This window comes from Hippopotamus amphibius, chromosome 12 (genome assembly GCF_030028045.1).
Source record: "Hippopotamus amphibius kiboko isolate mHipAmp2 chromosome 12, mHipAmp2.hap2, whole genome shotgun sequence".
Lineage (NCBI taxonomy): Eukaryota > Metazoa > Chordata > Mammalia > Artiodactyla > Hippopotamidae > Hippopotamus > Hippopotamus amphibius.
This window is the reverse complement of record NC_080197.1, coordinates 104098053-104115862: the sequence shown is the minus strand read 5'-3', so window position 1 is coordinate 104115862 and position 17810 is coordinate 104098053.

Below are 17810 nucleotides of genomic sequence, written 5' to 3'. Positions count from 1 at the left end.
AGAATGACAAGCAGATTCAGGGCAGCAAAATTTATACTTGACCTTCTATATAACTCTTGCATCTCGGGTTTCAAAATTCATAGATTCTCAGGATGCTAGAGCTGTAGTTATCTTTAGAATCGCTCAAGCCATCTCCTCATTGTGCATATAAAGGAACTGAGGCCAAAGAGGGGAAATGATTCATGCTAGGTCACTCAGCTAGATTGGTAGGCAAGTTAGGGCTTAAAAACTGCTACCAAATTTTATAAACTCTGTTTTCAACTGAGATAATACCATTCATTCATTCATTCATTCATTCTTTATTCATCTATTGAAGAAGCATTTGCTGCATGTCTCCAATGTGCAGAATTTTATGCTAGCTGCTGAGAGAATTCAAAGAAGAATACAAATGGGCTTTTGCTCTTAACTAACAAAATCTAATTGCGCATAGAGACAGAACATCGGAAAGTTAAATTACTGCACAAGAGTTGCGTGAACATAAAAGTTATGTTGGCATAAATGGTTAAATGTGAACTGAGTTATTTAGACGATGTGTTGTGAATTCAGAGGATGTAGAAATCAAGGTGCATTTGAGGCGTCAGGAAAATATTCACAAAAGACAAAATTTAGACCCACCCACCCATCTGTCCATTGAATAGACACTACTGAGTACCCATTATTCGCACGCACTAAACCAAACCCCAGGAACATAAGGATGAGAGACATTGTCTTTGATCTCCAAGAGTCACAGTCTAATGGGGAAGACAAAGAAAAGAGGGCAAGAGCCAGGAGGCAGCAGGCGCACACAGCGTGACATGTACGTAGAGGCAGGACGGGGATCAGGAAGGCAAACAAGGCAGCTAGAGCACGCATGCTGCCTGGAAACACAACATGAGCGGGCAGTGGAAAACACAAGGTAATTTTTAAAACTTACATAATTGAAAACATGAACAGAGCAAATTTTAAAAATAAAGGTAGTGATGGGTAGCAACATTTTACTTAACCAATCCAGGAAGGGTTGCTGTGTTATAGAACAGAAAAAAAAATCTTTAAAATTTTGCCAGTAAAAAAATGCATTTGACGGAGACTGTATGGATCTAAATGGAAACCTCTATAGACAAAACACTCAATGAAGTGTATTCCTCACCTCCAAAATAAAGAAAGAAAGGAAGAGAAAACTAGGGCACAAAATTTAAGGAAGCATTCCCTCTCAAGGCACTGCAAGTGCACAGTCAGCACTTGCACAGACCCAAAAGGTAGAGCCTCCTTAAATTTTGCACCCTAGCCATCTTACTTGCCTCACCCAAGTTCTGGCCTAGCAGCGTTACTTAGCAGGCACGAAAAGTGGCAGAATGGTATAAATCGCAACAATACAAAACCCAGAACATCCTTAACAGGGTTTGAATAAAATCTGTCACTAATCACTATTTGATCTTGAGTACGTTTTCCCTTATCTCCGGGCCTCAGTTTCCTCTTCCGCAAGATGAAGAGCTTGACCTAGATGCGCGTTATTCAGACAAGGACCTGCATGGCGTGTGGCATCTTCAGAAACAGCCCAGGTAAGGAGGGACTGAGTGGGAAGAGTGCTGGGTCCCTCACCCTTGCGCTAACCGGAGTGGCCGTCTTTTACCGGTTTTATTTGAGGTGATTCTTACACATTCACTTTTTTTGTTTCAATTATTATTTTTTTTTAATCAGTTAGAAAAGCCAAACATCAGGTTGACCCTAGATAATCTCTAATGCCTTTGACAGCCGTCCATTTGCCTTTCTATGACAGATCTGGTTTCCGCCAATGGTCAGTGAAGAGTTATAATTATAGTTTCAATGACTGGTGGTACTGAGTAGTATCCAAGAGCATCAGTCTGTCAGCCCTGTGGTGAGCACAGGAATTTGGTTCTTCCCATGTGAAGTGCTAAATGAGTCTTGGTGAGTTGGGTGGTGAATAACAAATGAGAGAGAGCCCTAAAAACTAGATCAATTTTATGTTCATCTAGGGGTGTGGTGAAAGTTAACAACCTATGAGTCTGAAGTTGGAGCTGAAACTAAGAAGTGCTGATGCAATCAAGCTTCATGCCTTCAAATGAAGCTCTATGACTCTCATAATCCTTTTTCTCTCCCCTTCAGAAATACCTCTCAGTCAGTGATTGGTCACAAAGGATCACACATGAGGTGCTTGTTGAACAAATCCTGGACTAACTGTGATGAGCAGCTGAGTATATGATTTGCGCCATTCTAAGAAGCAAGTTAATGATCTCTAAAGATCTGTGCGCCTTCACCAGCATGCGAAATAAATCAGGAGAAGGGGTACTTCTCCTGACTAGGAGGATGGATGAGAAAAAGCACAGTAGCCGGGTCTGCGTGTATGAGGTGGCACAGTGATTTAAGCAGTTATTTAGAATGTGAGTAAAAAGCGTAGCCCTTGTGTTCCTGTGTGAAACCAGACCGCATGACCTCATGCTCTAAATGGTAAACACGAAGAAGGACTTTTAGTTTGAAGAACAGAGGGTACAAAATTCTAAACCTCAGTCCCGTACCCAAATTGGGAGAGGTGCCCCAGAAACAGGATAAAGAGAAAGGAAGATCCTAGGAGAATTTCCTTAGGGAACACCTACTTCACGTTAGCACTGGGAAGACATTATCCCAGTTAATACAGCAACTTAGGCTGGACAGTGTTCATCCAGCATGTGGATAAAGAAGCCAAGTTTCAGAGAGATTAACTAAGTTTCCTGGGTCACAAAGCTAACAATAAATGGCAGAGTTGGTCTCTAAATCCAGCCTAATTCCAAAGGGAGTGTTTTTTAGGACGATCCCAAGGATGTGAAGGAATATAAAAATATAATCATTTTCAGGGTGAGTCCAGTGTATGAGAGCAGTGGTTCCAAAATACAACAGAAGGAGAGGCAAGGGTGAGTTGGGGAAAAAGTCAGAAACTTGTAAACACCTATTCAGTCCCTTAAGAGTTCTCCAAGTGAAAGGTGAGTGGGGAGGAGGAGAAGATGAGAATGTGATCACATCTGACACACACTCAGTTTCCCACAGCTTCTAGAAAGTTGGGGCACGATTGTTTGGTTCACCACTGTACGCCCCGGCACTTAGCGCAATACCTGACTTGTTGAATCAGTAAACAAATATCTAATGCAAGTTGAGGAGACGGAGGTGGGGTTGCAGGTACCATCCCACGCCCATGCCAAATATAGGTTTTTAATGTACACATACACTCTCCACATGTGTGTGAAGAGGAAATGTATGCTTTTGTTGAATAATGGCCATATTCTTGAAGCTTGTGCCTTTATTTCAAACTCACCTTTACTCCTAGATTGAATCAATCTCAACACCTCTCCCGACAGGGTGGAAACTTCCCTCCTGTGTTTGCTTATTGCCAGTAAATTTAAATGTAAATGAAACAGGAAATTAGAGTGAGATTCTTTCTAACTTAGTTTGAGTGAGGCCACAACCTGAGTACCAAAGAGAGACCGAGACACCCCCCCACCACACACACACCATGTGCAGATTTACAAAAGAAATGGACTGAGAAATCCTCCTCGACCCTGGATCCCCTCGGTCACCGGACACCGTATGAAGAATTGAGGAGGGAGCAGGCGCGGAGCTGGTGAAGAGGCCACGGCAGAGACCTGACCTACTCTCTCACCTCAGGCGGGAAGTGTAACCGTCTCACCACGAGCTTAGAGGCGACCCCTCAGCAAACTCTGCTCTCTCAATTTGGAGACGGAGTACCAGTGCCTGATTCACAGGGGAGGAAACAACGTGGTTCTTGACAGGGCCTGAGTCCCCCCTGGGAAACCTAGACAGTGAGACAAGGCACTGACCACTTAGTGCGGGAGGCAGGAGAGGACTGCTCTGCAGGGTCACCCACATGCCTAGAGTCGTGTGAGCAGAGACGTGCATTCTCAGGACCAACGGCTTGGGTTGCCCTGGGTCTTGGTCAGTAGAGCCGTCTGGCACAGACTGAGATTTTTGCAGAAAGAAGCTGAGGTGCATCTGTTACCAAAGCAAGCTTGGGTCACCCGCGTGCAGTGAAGCCAATCCACGGACACTGGGCTGCAGTGAAGGGAAGTGCAGCATTTATTGCAGGCACCACACATGGAGTCCAGGGCAGCTGGTGCTCAAAATACCCCAACTCTCTGATGGGTTTCAGCAAAGCATTTTTTTTAACTTTTTATTTTATATTGGAGTATAGTTGATTAACAATGTTGTGCTGGTTTCCGGTGTACAGCAAAGTGAGTCAGTTATACATCTACATGCATCTATTCTTTTTCAAACTCTTTTCCCATTTAGGTTGTTACGTAATACTGAGCAGAGCATTTTAAGCATCATGTGAGAGAGGGGAGCCACAGGGTGTGTGACCGGCTGGTGCACAAGTCTCTGATTGGTTGATGCTGAGATACCAGGATGGTGTCACAAGGGTACCAGCATCCGTCCTCAGGCTCCAGTGGGTCTGGGGCTCTGTGCTCATGGTCGCCACGTAGTTACTTTCTTCCATTTGGTGGAGGTTTGAGCATCTGTAAAACAAGGCAGGAAGTAGGATCAGATACTGTTATCTAGATACTTCAGAGAGGAGCTAAAGCAAAGGGGGGGGGGGGGGTCTATCCCAGGAAGGCCTCATAGGGTCCTGCCTGGTTACAAAAGCCCTGGTTGCTCAGGGGCTGATAAAGGAATCCAACAAATTTTCATCTGCCCTTTCAAGGGACCTGCTTGAGAGAAGGACTTAGCAGAGATGTTGTCAGCATGAACTATCAGCCTCAGGTAAAGAGGACGAAGACATGGAGCCAAGCAGGCCCTGGCAGGTTGATTGCCTTTCTTCTGTCCACGTACCGCACTCACCTTTGGCCCCTGTGGGATCCGAAACTGCAACTCCCCTGGTGAGTAGAAAGACAATGGAGCAAAAGAATCATATTCCCCCTCCCCCTGCAGACCTCTGTCCTGTGACTAACCTGGACTAGACTGGAGGAGAAGGAGTCCAGAGTTTTGATAATGAATCATGGTGGGACATTCTAGTTACTGAATTAAAACTGTTTTTTACCAAAAATGACTATAGGACTTTTTATTTTCTGGAGCGACGAGAAAAGATACTCCTGCCTAAACTTCATTTAGGATGGTCAAGTATCATTTTCAGAAGATAAAAATGTGACTCTCATGTAAGCATAGAATAAGCATGTCAACATTTATTGAACTCATTGGTGAGAGCCAGAAGGATGTTTATGCTGGTTCAATGAGCATTTGAGAAACTGAATATTTGTGGGAACTGAATAAAGAGAGAATATTGGGAGACTGTGAGATTAGAAACTAAAATGGCTAAACGCCTACAAGGCTATACAACCATAACCTTTGAGTAATTTTTTTTCTATCAGAAATCATTTGGATCTCTACAAAAATCTAAAAGTTAACCAAATGTAGGTCCTAGTCAACAGTAACAAATCATGATATATTCCCCTAGAAAACGAAGTAATCCTGGGGTGGGCCTGTGAGATGACACTCCAGTATGACACGGAAGGGACATGGGCTGGGCCTGTGAGATGACACTCCAGTATGACACAGAAGGGACATGGGCTGGGCCTGTGAGATGACACTCCAGTACGACACGGAAGGGACATGGGCTGGGCCTGTGAGATGACACTCCAGTATGACACATAAGGAACATGTAGCCGTCCTCTTGCCTTGGTTCCAAGTTTTTAATAATTTTTAATAAAGGTCAGGGAACGTTAGCTCTCCTCTGTCCCTCATCAATTGCAGAGAACTGTGGGAGACAGAAACAAGGTTCATCTGGTGATGATCTGGGAGACGTGGTTGATCCGCTGCACACTATTGTCCACATATACGCTGGATGTATAGTTTCAGGCCTGAGAAGGCGGCTCACGACGCTCTCTCCTGACCGGAAGAGAAGAGATTTGGCAATCGCGCTCATCATCAGGGCACAAGACTCAGAGGGCTGGACTTGAGGAAAGAGGAAGGAAGACTTGAGACAAACGTCTGAATAATCACGGAACCACGAGACGGCAAATGCCTGGGAAAGGCTGATATCCAAACACAGTCAATCGGATGGTCTCTGGGGATAGAAGTGGTGCCATTAGGAAGAAGGCATAGAAGGTAAACCTGGCTTCTCGCACAGCTTTTGTTTCTGGCCTTCTCCAAAGCAAAGATAAGATCTGTTTCTTTTCAACTATAGCCTCCATTAGGGTTCTACATTTTTCCAAGTAACAACATTTTTTCCTTAAAAAGAAAAATAGGCACAACTGTCTACTTGATCGAAGCATGGATGCATATTTAGTTTAATCTAGTTACTGACAGGAAACTTCAGTAAGACAACCCAGTGTTCTGTAGGCATTGCTTTTTGTAACTGAAGATAGCCAAATGTTCTACGATTCAAAATTATGTTTTGTTCCTTGTTACCAATAGAATACACATACCAGTGATTCCTCTACAGAGTGTTCTTACATTACGAATGTTTGTGGTAGCCAATGCAAAAGAACACAGCGGTTGTTTAAGAGGGTGACACTATCTCCTTTGGTCAAACATAGTATTTTTTTTTTCTTCTAACAAGCAAAATAGCATATCAGAGCCAGAAGTGCCTTTGTTTTGTTTCTGTAGGAAAACTAATCTGCCACGCAGAGCTTTTGCCAGGCTGTTGCGGTTCAAGCTCTTTCTCTGAACATGGCCGTGAAGAGTTCACTGCTGCCTTTAACGGCCTGCCATCCTCCTGTAATCTAACCCTGGAGCTGGGCAGCTGACTAAGCAGTGGAGTCTTTCTTACAGACCCCCAAGCTAAAACAAAGAAAGAAGCAGATAATGTATTTCCAAAGAAAAATGCTTCTCCTATGCAAGCGGTGGGACGGCAAATGGAGTAACAGCGCACGGAAAGGAGGGGAAATCCCTGCACTCCCCCACAGGACCACAGAGGATGGCCAAAACAGCGCCAGGAAGGAGGGCACTGAGAAAACAGTATTGGAACGGCGATCCTTTCCAACACAGAGGAGGATCAGAACATAATTTTTGAAGAATGGACCGTCATCCTTTTTTTTTTCTAAAATCATGGGGAAAAAAAACAGTCTTGCTTGATAAATGAAAAATTAAAAAGAATTTGTAAAAGGAAGAGTGATGGGCCTAGCACTACATGTAGACTTTTCAGAAGAATTCCTTAAAATTATAGCTAAAAGGGTCCCTAAAAGATCCAGTTCTTATTGTTTATTTGAAAAATCAGTAATGTTGGCAAAAACTTATTTGTTTTTCTCAGAATCCCTCTGTCTTTCTGCACTGTGTATGATGAGCAGTAATGACTTGATCTTGCACTAAAAACCTTTTTTTTTTAAAAAAAAAAAGGTTAAAAACAAATGTTTTGATTCCCAATAACATATACTAAGAGATAAAAATCAGAGATCTCTGGTTACACATAACCCCAAATTACTTACATATGCCTTTGGAATGAATAAATTTATACTTCTACTTGAATCTAGTTCAAGTAGGGAATTACAATCTTTCAAAGAAACAAGTGGAGTACACTGAAGCCTCAAAAGGGAATTGCGGGCCACTTCTCCCATTGCTTCATAGACTTAACTCAGACCTGAAAGCCTGCCTTGTCTAAGCTCCTTTCTATAAAACACCTTTCATGGAGTGAGGTGAAGAAGAAAGACGGGGGTAATTAACTACTTTGTTTAAAAGGCTTCTCAAGGTAGTTGAGCCAAGGGTACAAAGAAAAGATAACGTGAGGTGCTGAATCGAAATGTGGAACTGGGACATACTAAAATGAACTCCTTCACTTTCAAATTTTTAACGTCCAGCTCTTGCTACGATGCAGAATGTGTTCAGAATGAAAAGCAAAACAAACAAACAAAAAGCCAGAAAGGTAGTGAGAACATCAACAGAGGATTTAAAAGTTTTTTTACTTTATGGGAAAAAAAAAAGAGTGATATTTTTATGCTCTGTGGAAAGCTAACTGTAAACTCTTTTTGGCAGAAAGAATGAGAAAACAGTATCCATCTTTGATTGCATAATTGAGGTTCAAGTTTTATTCTCCTTTTAAGGGGGAGAGGGTGGTTTCTTGGTATGTTTCGAGGCTAGAAACGAACTCTAAATTGCGTTTCACACAGGGACCTCTTAGTGAAAATAATAGCTACCATCTATTAAATGCCTACTACGTGCCAGGCACACTGTAGGCACTTTAAGTATGCTATTCTAGAACAGCTCAATGATACAAAGTTCCAAATTATTCTACAAAGTTCCAGTAGCTGACACTGATCAGCCTCATTGCCAAAAAAAAGCACAGCATTGCATGTCCTCGGACACACGCAGGCACTAATCGCTGATAAGCTTCTTCAGATTTGTCATCCAGCTACATTTTCGAATAACCCAAGTTAATTGTTTAAAAAACTAAGTTGAGGGACTTCCTAGGTGGTACAGTGGGTAAGAATCCACCTGCCAATGCACAGGACACGGGTTCGATCCCTGCTCCAGGAAGATCCCACAAGCCGCGGAGCAACGAAGCCCATGCACCACAACTATTGAGCCTAAGCTCTAGAGCCCGTGAGCCACAACTATTGAGCCCATGTGCCACAACTACTGAAGCCCACGTGCCTGGAGTCTGTGCTCTGCAACAAGAGAGGCCACCGCAATGAGAAGCCCGCACACCACAAGGAAGAGTAGCCCCCACTCGCCGCAACTAGAGAAAGCCCATGTGCAGCAACAGAGACCCAACACAGCCAATAAAATAAATTAATTAACTAATTAAAAAAAAAGAAAAGAAAACTAAGTTGATTTTTAACTGTCGTGTTTTACAAACTTTGGTAATTTCTGAAAATGTTTTTCTATTGTTTTCATGAACAATAGCAAAACAATGAAAAAGAAGTACGTACTAGGAAAGAAAGCACGGGTGGATAAGACAGAAACCGTTGATGGGTAGTAGTCATGAAAAACCAAGATTAATTAAAATTGATTCTGAATATTAATTTGAAAATTCAGTAACAGACATTTCTCATGTTGGCCTAAAATAGACTGCCAGTTATTTTTTCAGCCAAAAAAAAAAAAGTTTTATTCAAGATCAGCAAAGAATTGCAATTCCAGGTCTGCAACCACGGCAAGTCACCTGCAAATGTCGTGGCCACCGCCTTCTCTGCCTCCTCCACCCAACGAAAGACAGAACTCTTTTAAAGAGGGAGAAAGGAAGTTGGAAAGGCTATAGTAAACAAAGAGTCCACTGGAGGAAATGAGAGTTCTGAAGTACAGTGGCTTTTCATTGGCTGAGCTGTGACAGTCTCTCGTTGGCTGAGCTCTTGCCAGGCAAGAAGAGGAAGCCCCCGTTCCGCTGGCCTCAGCTATCATCATAGGGTGTGAGAGCTTCCCCTTCTGCCCTCCCAACTCTACTTTAATTGGGATTTTTATTTATTAATTTTTACACACTTTTTTAAAATCGCTTAATAGAAATGCCAAAGGTGTTAAGTATAGAGGCATTCAAAATACGTTTATATTCAAATTTAGGGCACAGTTTTGTTTTCCAGATGTATTAAATAAAGTGCTTTCAACATAGGGAATCATCTGACTTGTATACTGAGGATATTTATATTAAATCTGGTAACCCCTGGACACCAAAATTAGGATGTTATAGATACTGGCCTGGGTTTTTACTGAACCTTTTACCTCCATCTTCTTTTATTCTAGAAAGAACTACCAAAACCCTCTAATTTAATCTTTAAAGTGAGACACTTATTGTTGCCATTCCCTCTTTACCATAGTTGTTTATGTACTTGTTTATTTATTCAACCTGTATTTAATACCTATAATGTATGGTAAATATTATAAATTCAAAGAAAAAAAAAGAAACAGCCCCTTTTTTTCAATTATCTTACATTGCAGGAATCAGATAATTTGAACACAATGTGGTGTGCTGTAATTATCGATAGAGTTATGTAAAGGTGCTTTAGGAATACAGAGAAGGAAGCTCTCAGCTGCTGAAAGGATGTGAGGGATATAAAAAAGTGTAGGAGTTAGCCACAGGGTGTGGGGCAGGGACAGAGGAAAGGCTTGCAGAATTTCAGGCAGAAGGAAACAGCCTGTTCAGACAAGAGCATGGGGAAAAGCACATCACATTCTAAAAGTGACAAGTAATGAGCAAGGCTGTAGCACAGAGTTGTTGGGATGGAGGAAAGGTTAACCTGTGTCTAGAAAGGTAATCAGAACGAGATCATGAAGGCTCATGGTGAGGTTTTTAAGCAAATAGCCAACTGAAGAGTTTAAAAGGGAAGTAAGTAGCATCACCAGGACTTCTGTTTAGAAAGCTCCTTTTCCCTGTTGTGTGGAAGATAGCTCCACCTGAAGAGTGGAGCTCTCACTTTCTCAGCAAGAAACTGCTGAGAAGTCTGAGTATAAAATAATGAAGATCTGAGCAAGAGAAGTAGCTGTGAAACAGTCAGGGGGAGACAGGCTTGGGAGGTATTTGGTTGACCGACTAATATGGGAAGATGACAAAGGGGAAGAAACAGAGGATCCCTCCCAGAATTCGAGATTGGCTAGGTGGATACCAAGGTCATTAACTGAGACCATAGTCTTAGGAGAAGGAGAAGCAGAGTCGTGGTCATGAATTCTATCTGTGATTTATTTTGAGGTACCTGGCAGATACACAAATGGAGAATTCTGAGCCAGATTAAAACCCTACAAGGCCTCAGGCATTGAAAAATTATATCTAGTGCCCTCGTCCCAGCAATCAAACTAAAAACAGTATAACGTCATACAAAAAATATAAGGAAGGCCAATAATGTTTTGCTTTTTCTGATAATGACCACTTTGGTACTTTTAAAAAAACATTATCAAAAATGAAGATTTTTTTAAATATATATTACACATATTTATTTATATAAAAATCTACATTTATATAAATGTACTTATTTATACAAATATATTTATATATTACTTTTTTTTTTCTGCCCTTGCTTGGCAGGTGACAGAAACATGTGCGTAGGCAGACTGCGTATTGGCTGATGCAGCCTGGGAGGTGATCAGGAGGCAGTGGGCAATCCCACGTCTTTCTCTACAGCATCCCACCTGCTGAAGAATTTACAGATCTTCCCATGGCAAATATACTCAGGGTTTTGCACTAACGCAAGCCCAGGGAAATCACGCAGAAGAAAGGGGCAGTTCACATGTACCTGAAGAGAAGCAGTCTATGAGTCTCATTCATGGCTGGTTCTTGTTCTGTATCCATTTAGAGTCAAAGCACTTGGGCCACTGCTTGTTTTCTCGCTTGATATATTCCCTCACTTCCATGTCTGCCTGTCCATTAAGTAAATAGTACGTGTTTCTCATATGCCAGTGTTTCTCAAATAGTTTCTATCAGAATCTCCTGGACGACTTGTTAAACTAGATTGTTGGGTGCCACCTCCATGGGTTCTGATTCAATAGCTCTGGGATGGAGCCAGAGAATTTACTTTTCTAACAAGTTTATAGGGGATCCTGCAGTTGCTGGTCCAGGAAGTGCAATCTAATATGCCAATTTTCCACAGCCAAAGCAATTAGAAGAGAATTGAGACAATAAATTAATTCTTAAACTCATTGAAGTAGACATAAGGAAGAATTGTGCACAAGTAGGATGTGTTCACTGTGAAGGGACGACCAGGGTCATTGGGGCGGGTGGTCTTGCTTTTGAATAAAATCTGGGACTATTTGCCATGACAGTCCACTCTGTGTTGGTTTTGGAAAGCTGACCCAAAAAACATTTACAGGCAAGCATAAAAAGTCTCTCTACTTTGACTGAAAATGCAACTGATGACAAAAAGGACAAAGCAACTAATTCTGCATTTCAAGACATTCTAAATAGCAGTCACATGTACTGGCATAGAACAAGACTGATCCTTTGAGGGAATAAAAAGTAACTTAAGAGAGAGTTTATAGTTCTTTGTTAAGAAGCTGTCTTTAGTTGCTTGATTTCTGAATTATTGTGAACCACATGCCCTTCTCTGAGCAAAAACTAACTTTCCATTGAGTAAACAATCTTCACTGGCTACTTGACTGAGACCACTATTGCCTTGGAAAAATGATCCTGATAGCAGGAATTCTAAAATGGCAGTAGAATGGCGAGCTAGATCATATTTAAAAGGAGATGTTAACATGGCAAGGCTTGAAAACAAGTTGGTAATATTATAATTTTTTAAAAGATATTTCAGTATAATAGAATTAAGAATTTCATACAACTGTAGTATGACCTCGGCAGCTCCCAATTTAGAAACAACTTCTATCTAAAAACTGGAAAGTACTTTGTTTGGAATTTGGAACAGTTTCCAAATGACATTATTGTACTTATAATATTCTGAGGTTTCTAAGAAATTTTGAAATTTCCAGATCCAAAGAAACTTTACAAAATCCTTAAGATAACCAAAATACTACGTCTTTACTTGGAAAAGTTTAAAAAAAAAAACCTTTTGTAATGTAAACTTTCTATTTGATGGAATGTGAAAGTACACAATGGGACTGGGTCCTATTTCATTATTAGCTGTCTGGGCTTGGACATGTTATTCACCTTCCCCAACTTCAGTTTCCTCAACAGTAAACAGGTAGTGTTGATTAACAGCATTGGAAACAATGTTTAACTTATAGCCTTAAAGAGCATTGGAAGCAACAAACTCTCCTTCCTCCCCAGGGCAGGGAGAGGTCACTCTTGTTACCTAGATTATTCATTTGTTCACCATCCACTCCCTATCAGAAAGAATACTAGGAATTTCCATGTTTTCCATTTAATCATCAAAATAATCCTATGTGATAGGTGTTTCTATTTTCCTTTTTGTAAATAACAGTCAAAAAAAGGAAATGGTTTAAAATTTTAATATCAAAAATCAGTCCCTAAGGAAACAATACATTTAAATAAAAAAGGGTGATAACTCTGGGCCAACATTAGTTATATCGTATCTATACCTGTGTCCTCACTGATCCTTGCAGCTACCCTATGAGATTGGAATGATTATTTTTTTTCCATTTTATATGTAAGTACTTTGATAATTGGCCCATTCCAGAGTCTAATCTATAGTAAGTATAATGGGACCAGGAATTATGTGAGAGGGATTCAGGTTTATACAATTCCCGCATCAGTGACAAAGCAGTGGTTTCAGTAGGACAACGTGGGCATGGGATAGAATAGTCTACAGAAAGTGGCCAGTGCGAAAGTAAGAGAAAAATTCAGATATAATCCGTTGGTTGACGGTACCAGATATTCTGAACTTAGGTGTTTGTAATCTAGAAAACATGTGTGCTTGGTGGATGTAAAATTTTCTGAGACTCTATAACTCTGTACTCAAAAATTAGTTATAAATCCCTTGGTTCATAAGGCAATTTTTATTTATACATAAAAGATTTTGTTTACTATAGAGAAACAAATAAATCCCTCTTATTGAGTCAAAGATTTTCAGCCAGTACATGGCTACATATGAAACCGGAATCTAAACTGTTTCTGAAGCAAAAGCAAGTCAATGTTAACTATTTTAATATTATATTCTGTTGATACACATCAGGTTACCAGTTTTGTGTGAAGAAGCAGAGACCCACATGACTTGATGTTATTATTGTTATTATTACTGTTATTGTCGTTATTATTTTGGCCGTGCCGCGGGGCATGTGGACCTTAGTTCCCTGACCAGGGATCATACCTGTGCTGCCCGCGGTGGAAGTGTGCAGTCCTAACCACTGGACCACCAGGGAAGCCCCATCTGTATCCTTACCAACCTGGATGGTGACTGAAGTTAGCTAAGCCTTATCTTATCAGATATCAGAGGTTAAGGAAGTTCTGCTTACAGGTAAGACTGATCTTAAGGGATAACTTGAGAAAGATCTTTAAGAAAACAGAGGTTATAAATGTAATAGATTTATTCATTGAAACAAGTTACATTCTTCACGGAATGGATTTTTTTTTTTTTTTTAAAGAATTTATTTACCAGGATTTAGGCTTCCCTGGTGGCGCAGTGGTTACAAATCCGCTTGCCAATGCAGGGGACACAGGTTCAAGCCCTGGGCCCGGAAGATCCCACATGCTGCGGAGCAACTAAGCCCGTGAGCCACAGCTAATGAGCCTGTGCTCTAGAGCCCGTGAGCCACAACTGTTGAGCCCATGTGCCACAACTACTGAAGCTCGTGCGCCTAGAGCCAGTGCTCTGCAACGAGAATCCACGGCACTGAGAAGCCCGTGCACCACAATGAACAGTAGCCCCCACTCACTGCAACTAGAGAAAGCTCGGGTAGCATCAACGAAGGCCCGATGCAGCCAATAAATAAATAAATAAGTAAATAAATAAATAAATTAACTAATTAAAAAAATGATTAATTTACCGGGACTTCCCTGGTGGTCCAGTGGTTGGGACTCCACACTTCCACTGCAGGGGGCTCAGGTATGATTCCTGGTCAGGGAACTAAGATCCACATGTCCTGCTGCACAGCCAAAAAATGAAAACAAAAAAAGAATTAATTTACCAAGTCCTATTACTTGCTAGGCATTCGCCTACGTGCTGGAAACACAAAGATCAGTAAGCATGCTCTTGCCCTATAGGGTTTCACTGACTGAAGAGAAGACACAGATGCACTGCTAGACACGATACAAGGGTCACGAACCTACAGCTGTGCGAAGGCTCCGTCCCGGAATGGTATTCCTCACCCTTCTCCTGGCCTGACGTCCCCATGAGCGTTCACTCTCTGCTTGAAACCCAAATCTCCTTGATTATTTTTAAATTTTTGTTCCTGGGAACCTTTACCCAGTCTTCCCCTAACATTGACATCAAAACTAAGAAATCAACGTCCATACAGTGTTTTAGTAGGCTGTGCCCCTTTTGTCCCGAATCTGACCGTTCCTCAGGGGTGGGAAACCAGGGAGGACGCAGAGGACAGTAACTTGGAAACACCTGCGGAGGGCACGTGAAGGCCGAGTGACTGTAAACATGTTCTGAAAACAGAACCAATCTCAAAGGAAAACCGACTGAGATACGTCAGTCACGAAGCCCGATGGTGCCAGCTCTGGGCTGAAGCTTAGCTATCCTCCCTAGTAGTGATAATATACACAAGGCGTTCTGTGTTGGCTCTCCTGAAGTCTCATGCCTTGTGTTTTTCATGATTTTGTTTTATAATTTGGTCTCTGCTGGAATGCTTTTGATCGTTCTCAATAAATATGCCATGGGAATCAGAGCTCGGGGCTCTTGACTGACTTGGTCTTGAGTCCCCGGACCCCATGCTTTCCTATACTCTTGTGTGAATTTTCTTAATTCCGCCGTGCCACTCACATTCAGGTTCGTTCGTGTGGAGGTTACCTCCACACTCAGGCTTGCCTTAACTTGTAGAAGCTGGACACTTAAAAATTTTCTTATACAATTTTTAAAGGTTACACTCCATTTATGTATATTACAAAATATTGACTCATATATTACAAAATATCAACTTTATTCCCCATGTTTTAAAATACATCCTTGTAGCCTATCTTATACCCAACAGTTTGTACTTTCCACCTTGACGCTTTTCAAGATACCTCGTCAGGGATTTTGGAGAATATCTTTGGTTTGGGTTTGACTCCATGTGTTCTCATGATTATACTGAGGTTAAGGATTTGGGGAGGAATACCACGAAGTAATGTGTTCTTTTCATCATGTAATGTCAGCAGGTACAGGATGTTAATATATCATTGCTGGTGACGCTAACCTTGATCACTTGTTTTAGGTGATGACTGCCAGATTTTTTTCACTGTAAGTTATTGCTTTTCCTTTTGTAATTAATTAATATCTGGGGGGATTCCTTGATATTTTTACTGAAGAAATTATCCAGACCTTTTTTTTCCACCTTGAAAATAGTCTTACTGATGGCAAAGAGTCATTGAATAGTCAAAACCATAGGGTTATATCATAGGCCTAGAAATGACATTATGTTTCTACAAAGAATATCCAAGTATAAGCTCTATGTATCTATCCTGTAAATGAATGTTCTATTAAAAAGTCTTCAAACTCACATTTTCCAGGAGAAAAGAGAACACAAGAGAGACAAATGAAGGGTATCTTTTGATGACGGGAGCATATACACAGGGTATAGCAAACACATTGATTACTACACCATTTGAATTTAGGGAATAAATAACTAATTCTAAAGCTAGCAGCACAGATAGTACCAGATGTGCATCTGTAAGAGGTATGAAAGGTGCTTTTTAGGGCTCCCCTAAAAGCAATGACTACCCACCCCATTTTAATGAGAATTTACCTCCTAGCTGAAGCGCTGATCTTTGTGAATGACATAATTAAGAAGTAAATATATGAGAAACATTTCTCTGTAAAATCCTGGGATGGGTATAAAGGTGGGTGGGTATAAAGATAAGACAGTACATTTATTAGTTAGCTGTGAACACATACTAAAGAAATATTCACAGTAGAACAGGCATGGAATTCCTGTTTTGCCTGTTGTTAGCAGAACAAAGTTTGCTGTGCAGAGTTAGAGGTGTGCCAGCACTTCCCCATGACAGATCACAATGAGGCCACAGAGAAACAGTAGAATAACTTCTTACAAAAAGTTGGTTCACAAATATGGCTCATATTACCAAATTTAATTATGCTAAGTATCCTATTTGAGGAAAGATTTGGAAGCCTACAGAAAATATTAACAGTGGTGATCTCCTGGGGAAATGTTTTGGAGTCTTCTACTTTTTCCATTTATAGTTCTGTACTATTGGACTTTACTTATTTACTGACCATGATGGGGTACTACTTTTAAATTGAAAAATAAATCCTTTTTCTGGTAAATACTAAAGCCTTGCCCTAAGGCGAAACGAAGGGAAGAACACAGTAAATTCACCTCAATTAGAGGTTTGTTATTAACGTATTCATAGGATGTTGTTAAAAGATAATTGTTCTAGGACAAAAGCTTGAGAAGGGGATTCCAAGTTTATATGTCACTCAGCAGATGCCAGCTTGTGGTTGGCTGGAGGCTTAACCACTACATTGGTATTTCCCATTCGGAAGCAGTTTATAATGAACAAAGGGAAAGCTGAGAAGACTTTTGGGGGGCTTATTTGGATTTCACATCTTTTAGAATCTTGCCCCCAATTTTAAAATTAGGGAAAGGGGGCCAAGATAAAAATTACATTTCTATATGTGTATAAAAACAGATGATTGAACTTGGTGTACCCCCAAAAAAATAATTAAAAAAAATAATAAAAAAATGACATTTCTGTTTTGTGAAAAGAACTCATTGACAGGGACGGTATTTCACTGAAAAGTTGAATGTTGTTTTTTTACATAATCATTTGGCATGTAGTAAAGTAGAGAACCTATTCATGAAATAAGCCAAAGGGGAAAATGCCTGAAAAAAATCTCATCGATACTGAACAAAGGGGGATCCGTGAAGTTTACCCAGGCCTCTCCTAAGAGCCAGGATTCTAATTCCTCTTCAAAGAATGATCTTTCCATCCGAAACCTGGGCTGCTCCTCCCCTCCCCACTCACGGAGAAGGGGGCCTGCCTTCCCTCCCGAGTTCCCAGTGAGCCACTCAGCGCCTAACCCACAAGCGACACAGAATCCTGGCACACACAGGGACAGGATACAGAGGGAGGAAACACGAACAGGATACAGCTCTCTCGCAAGACAAAACAGAACAAAACAAACAAGCGAATATTGAACACATGTTACCTCCTGGCGAAGCACAGGTATCATTTTTTTCACAAGCATTTTGCTTTGTTTTAGTACAACGTCACCGCAAGACTTTATCATTGCACACATGTATTTATTTTTACTTTAGCATTTGAGTTGCTCTATTCAAATTCCTTCAGTGTTCAAGTGTCCTTAGGTAATTCTATACCCATGTTTCGAATTAAGCAAAGGCTG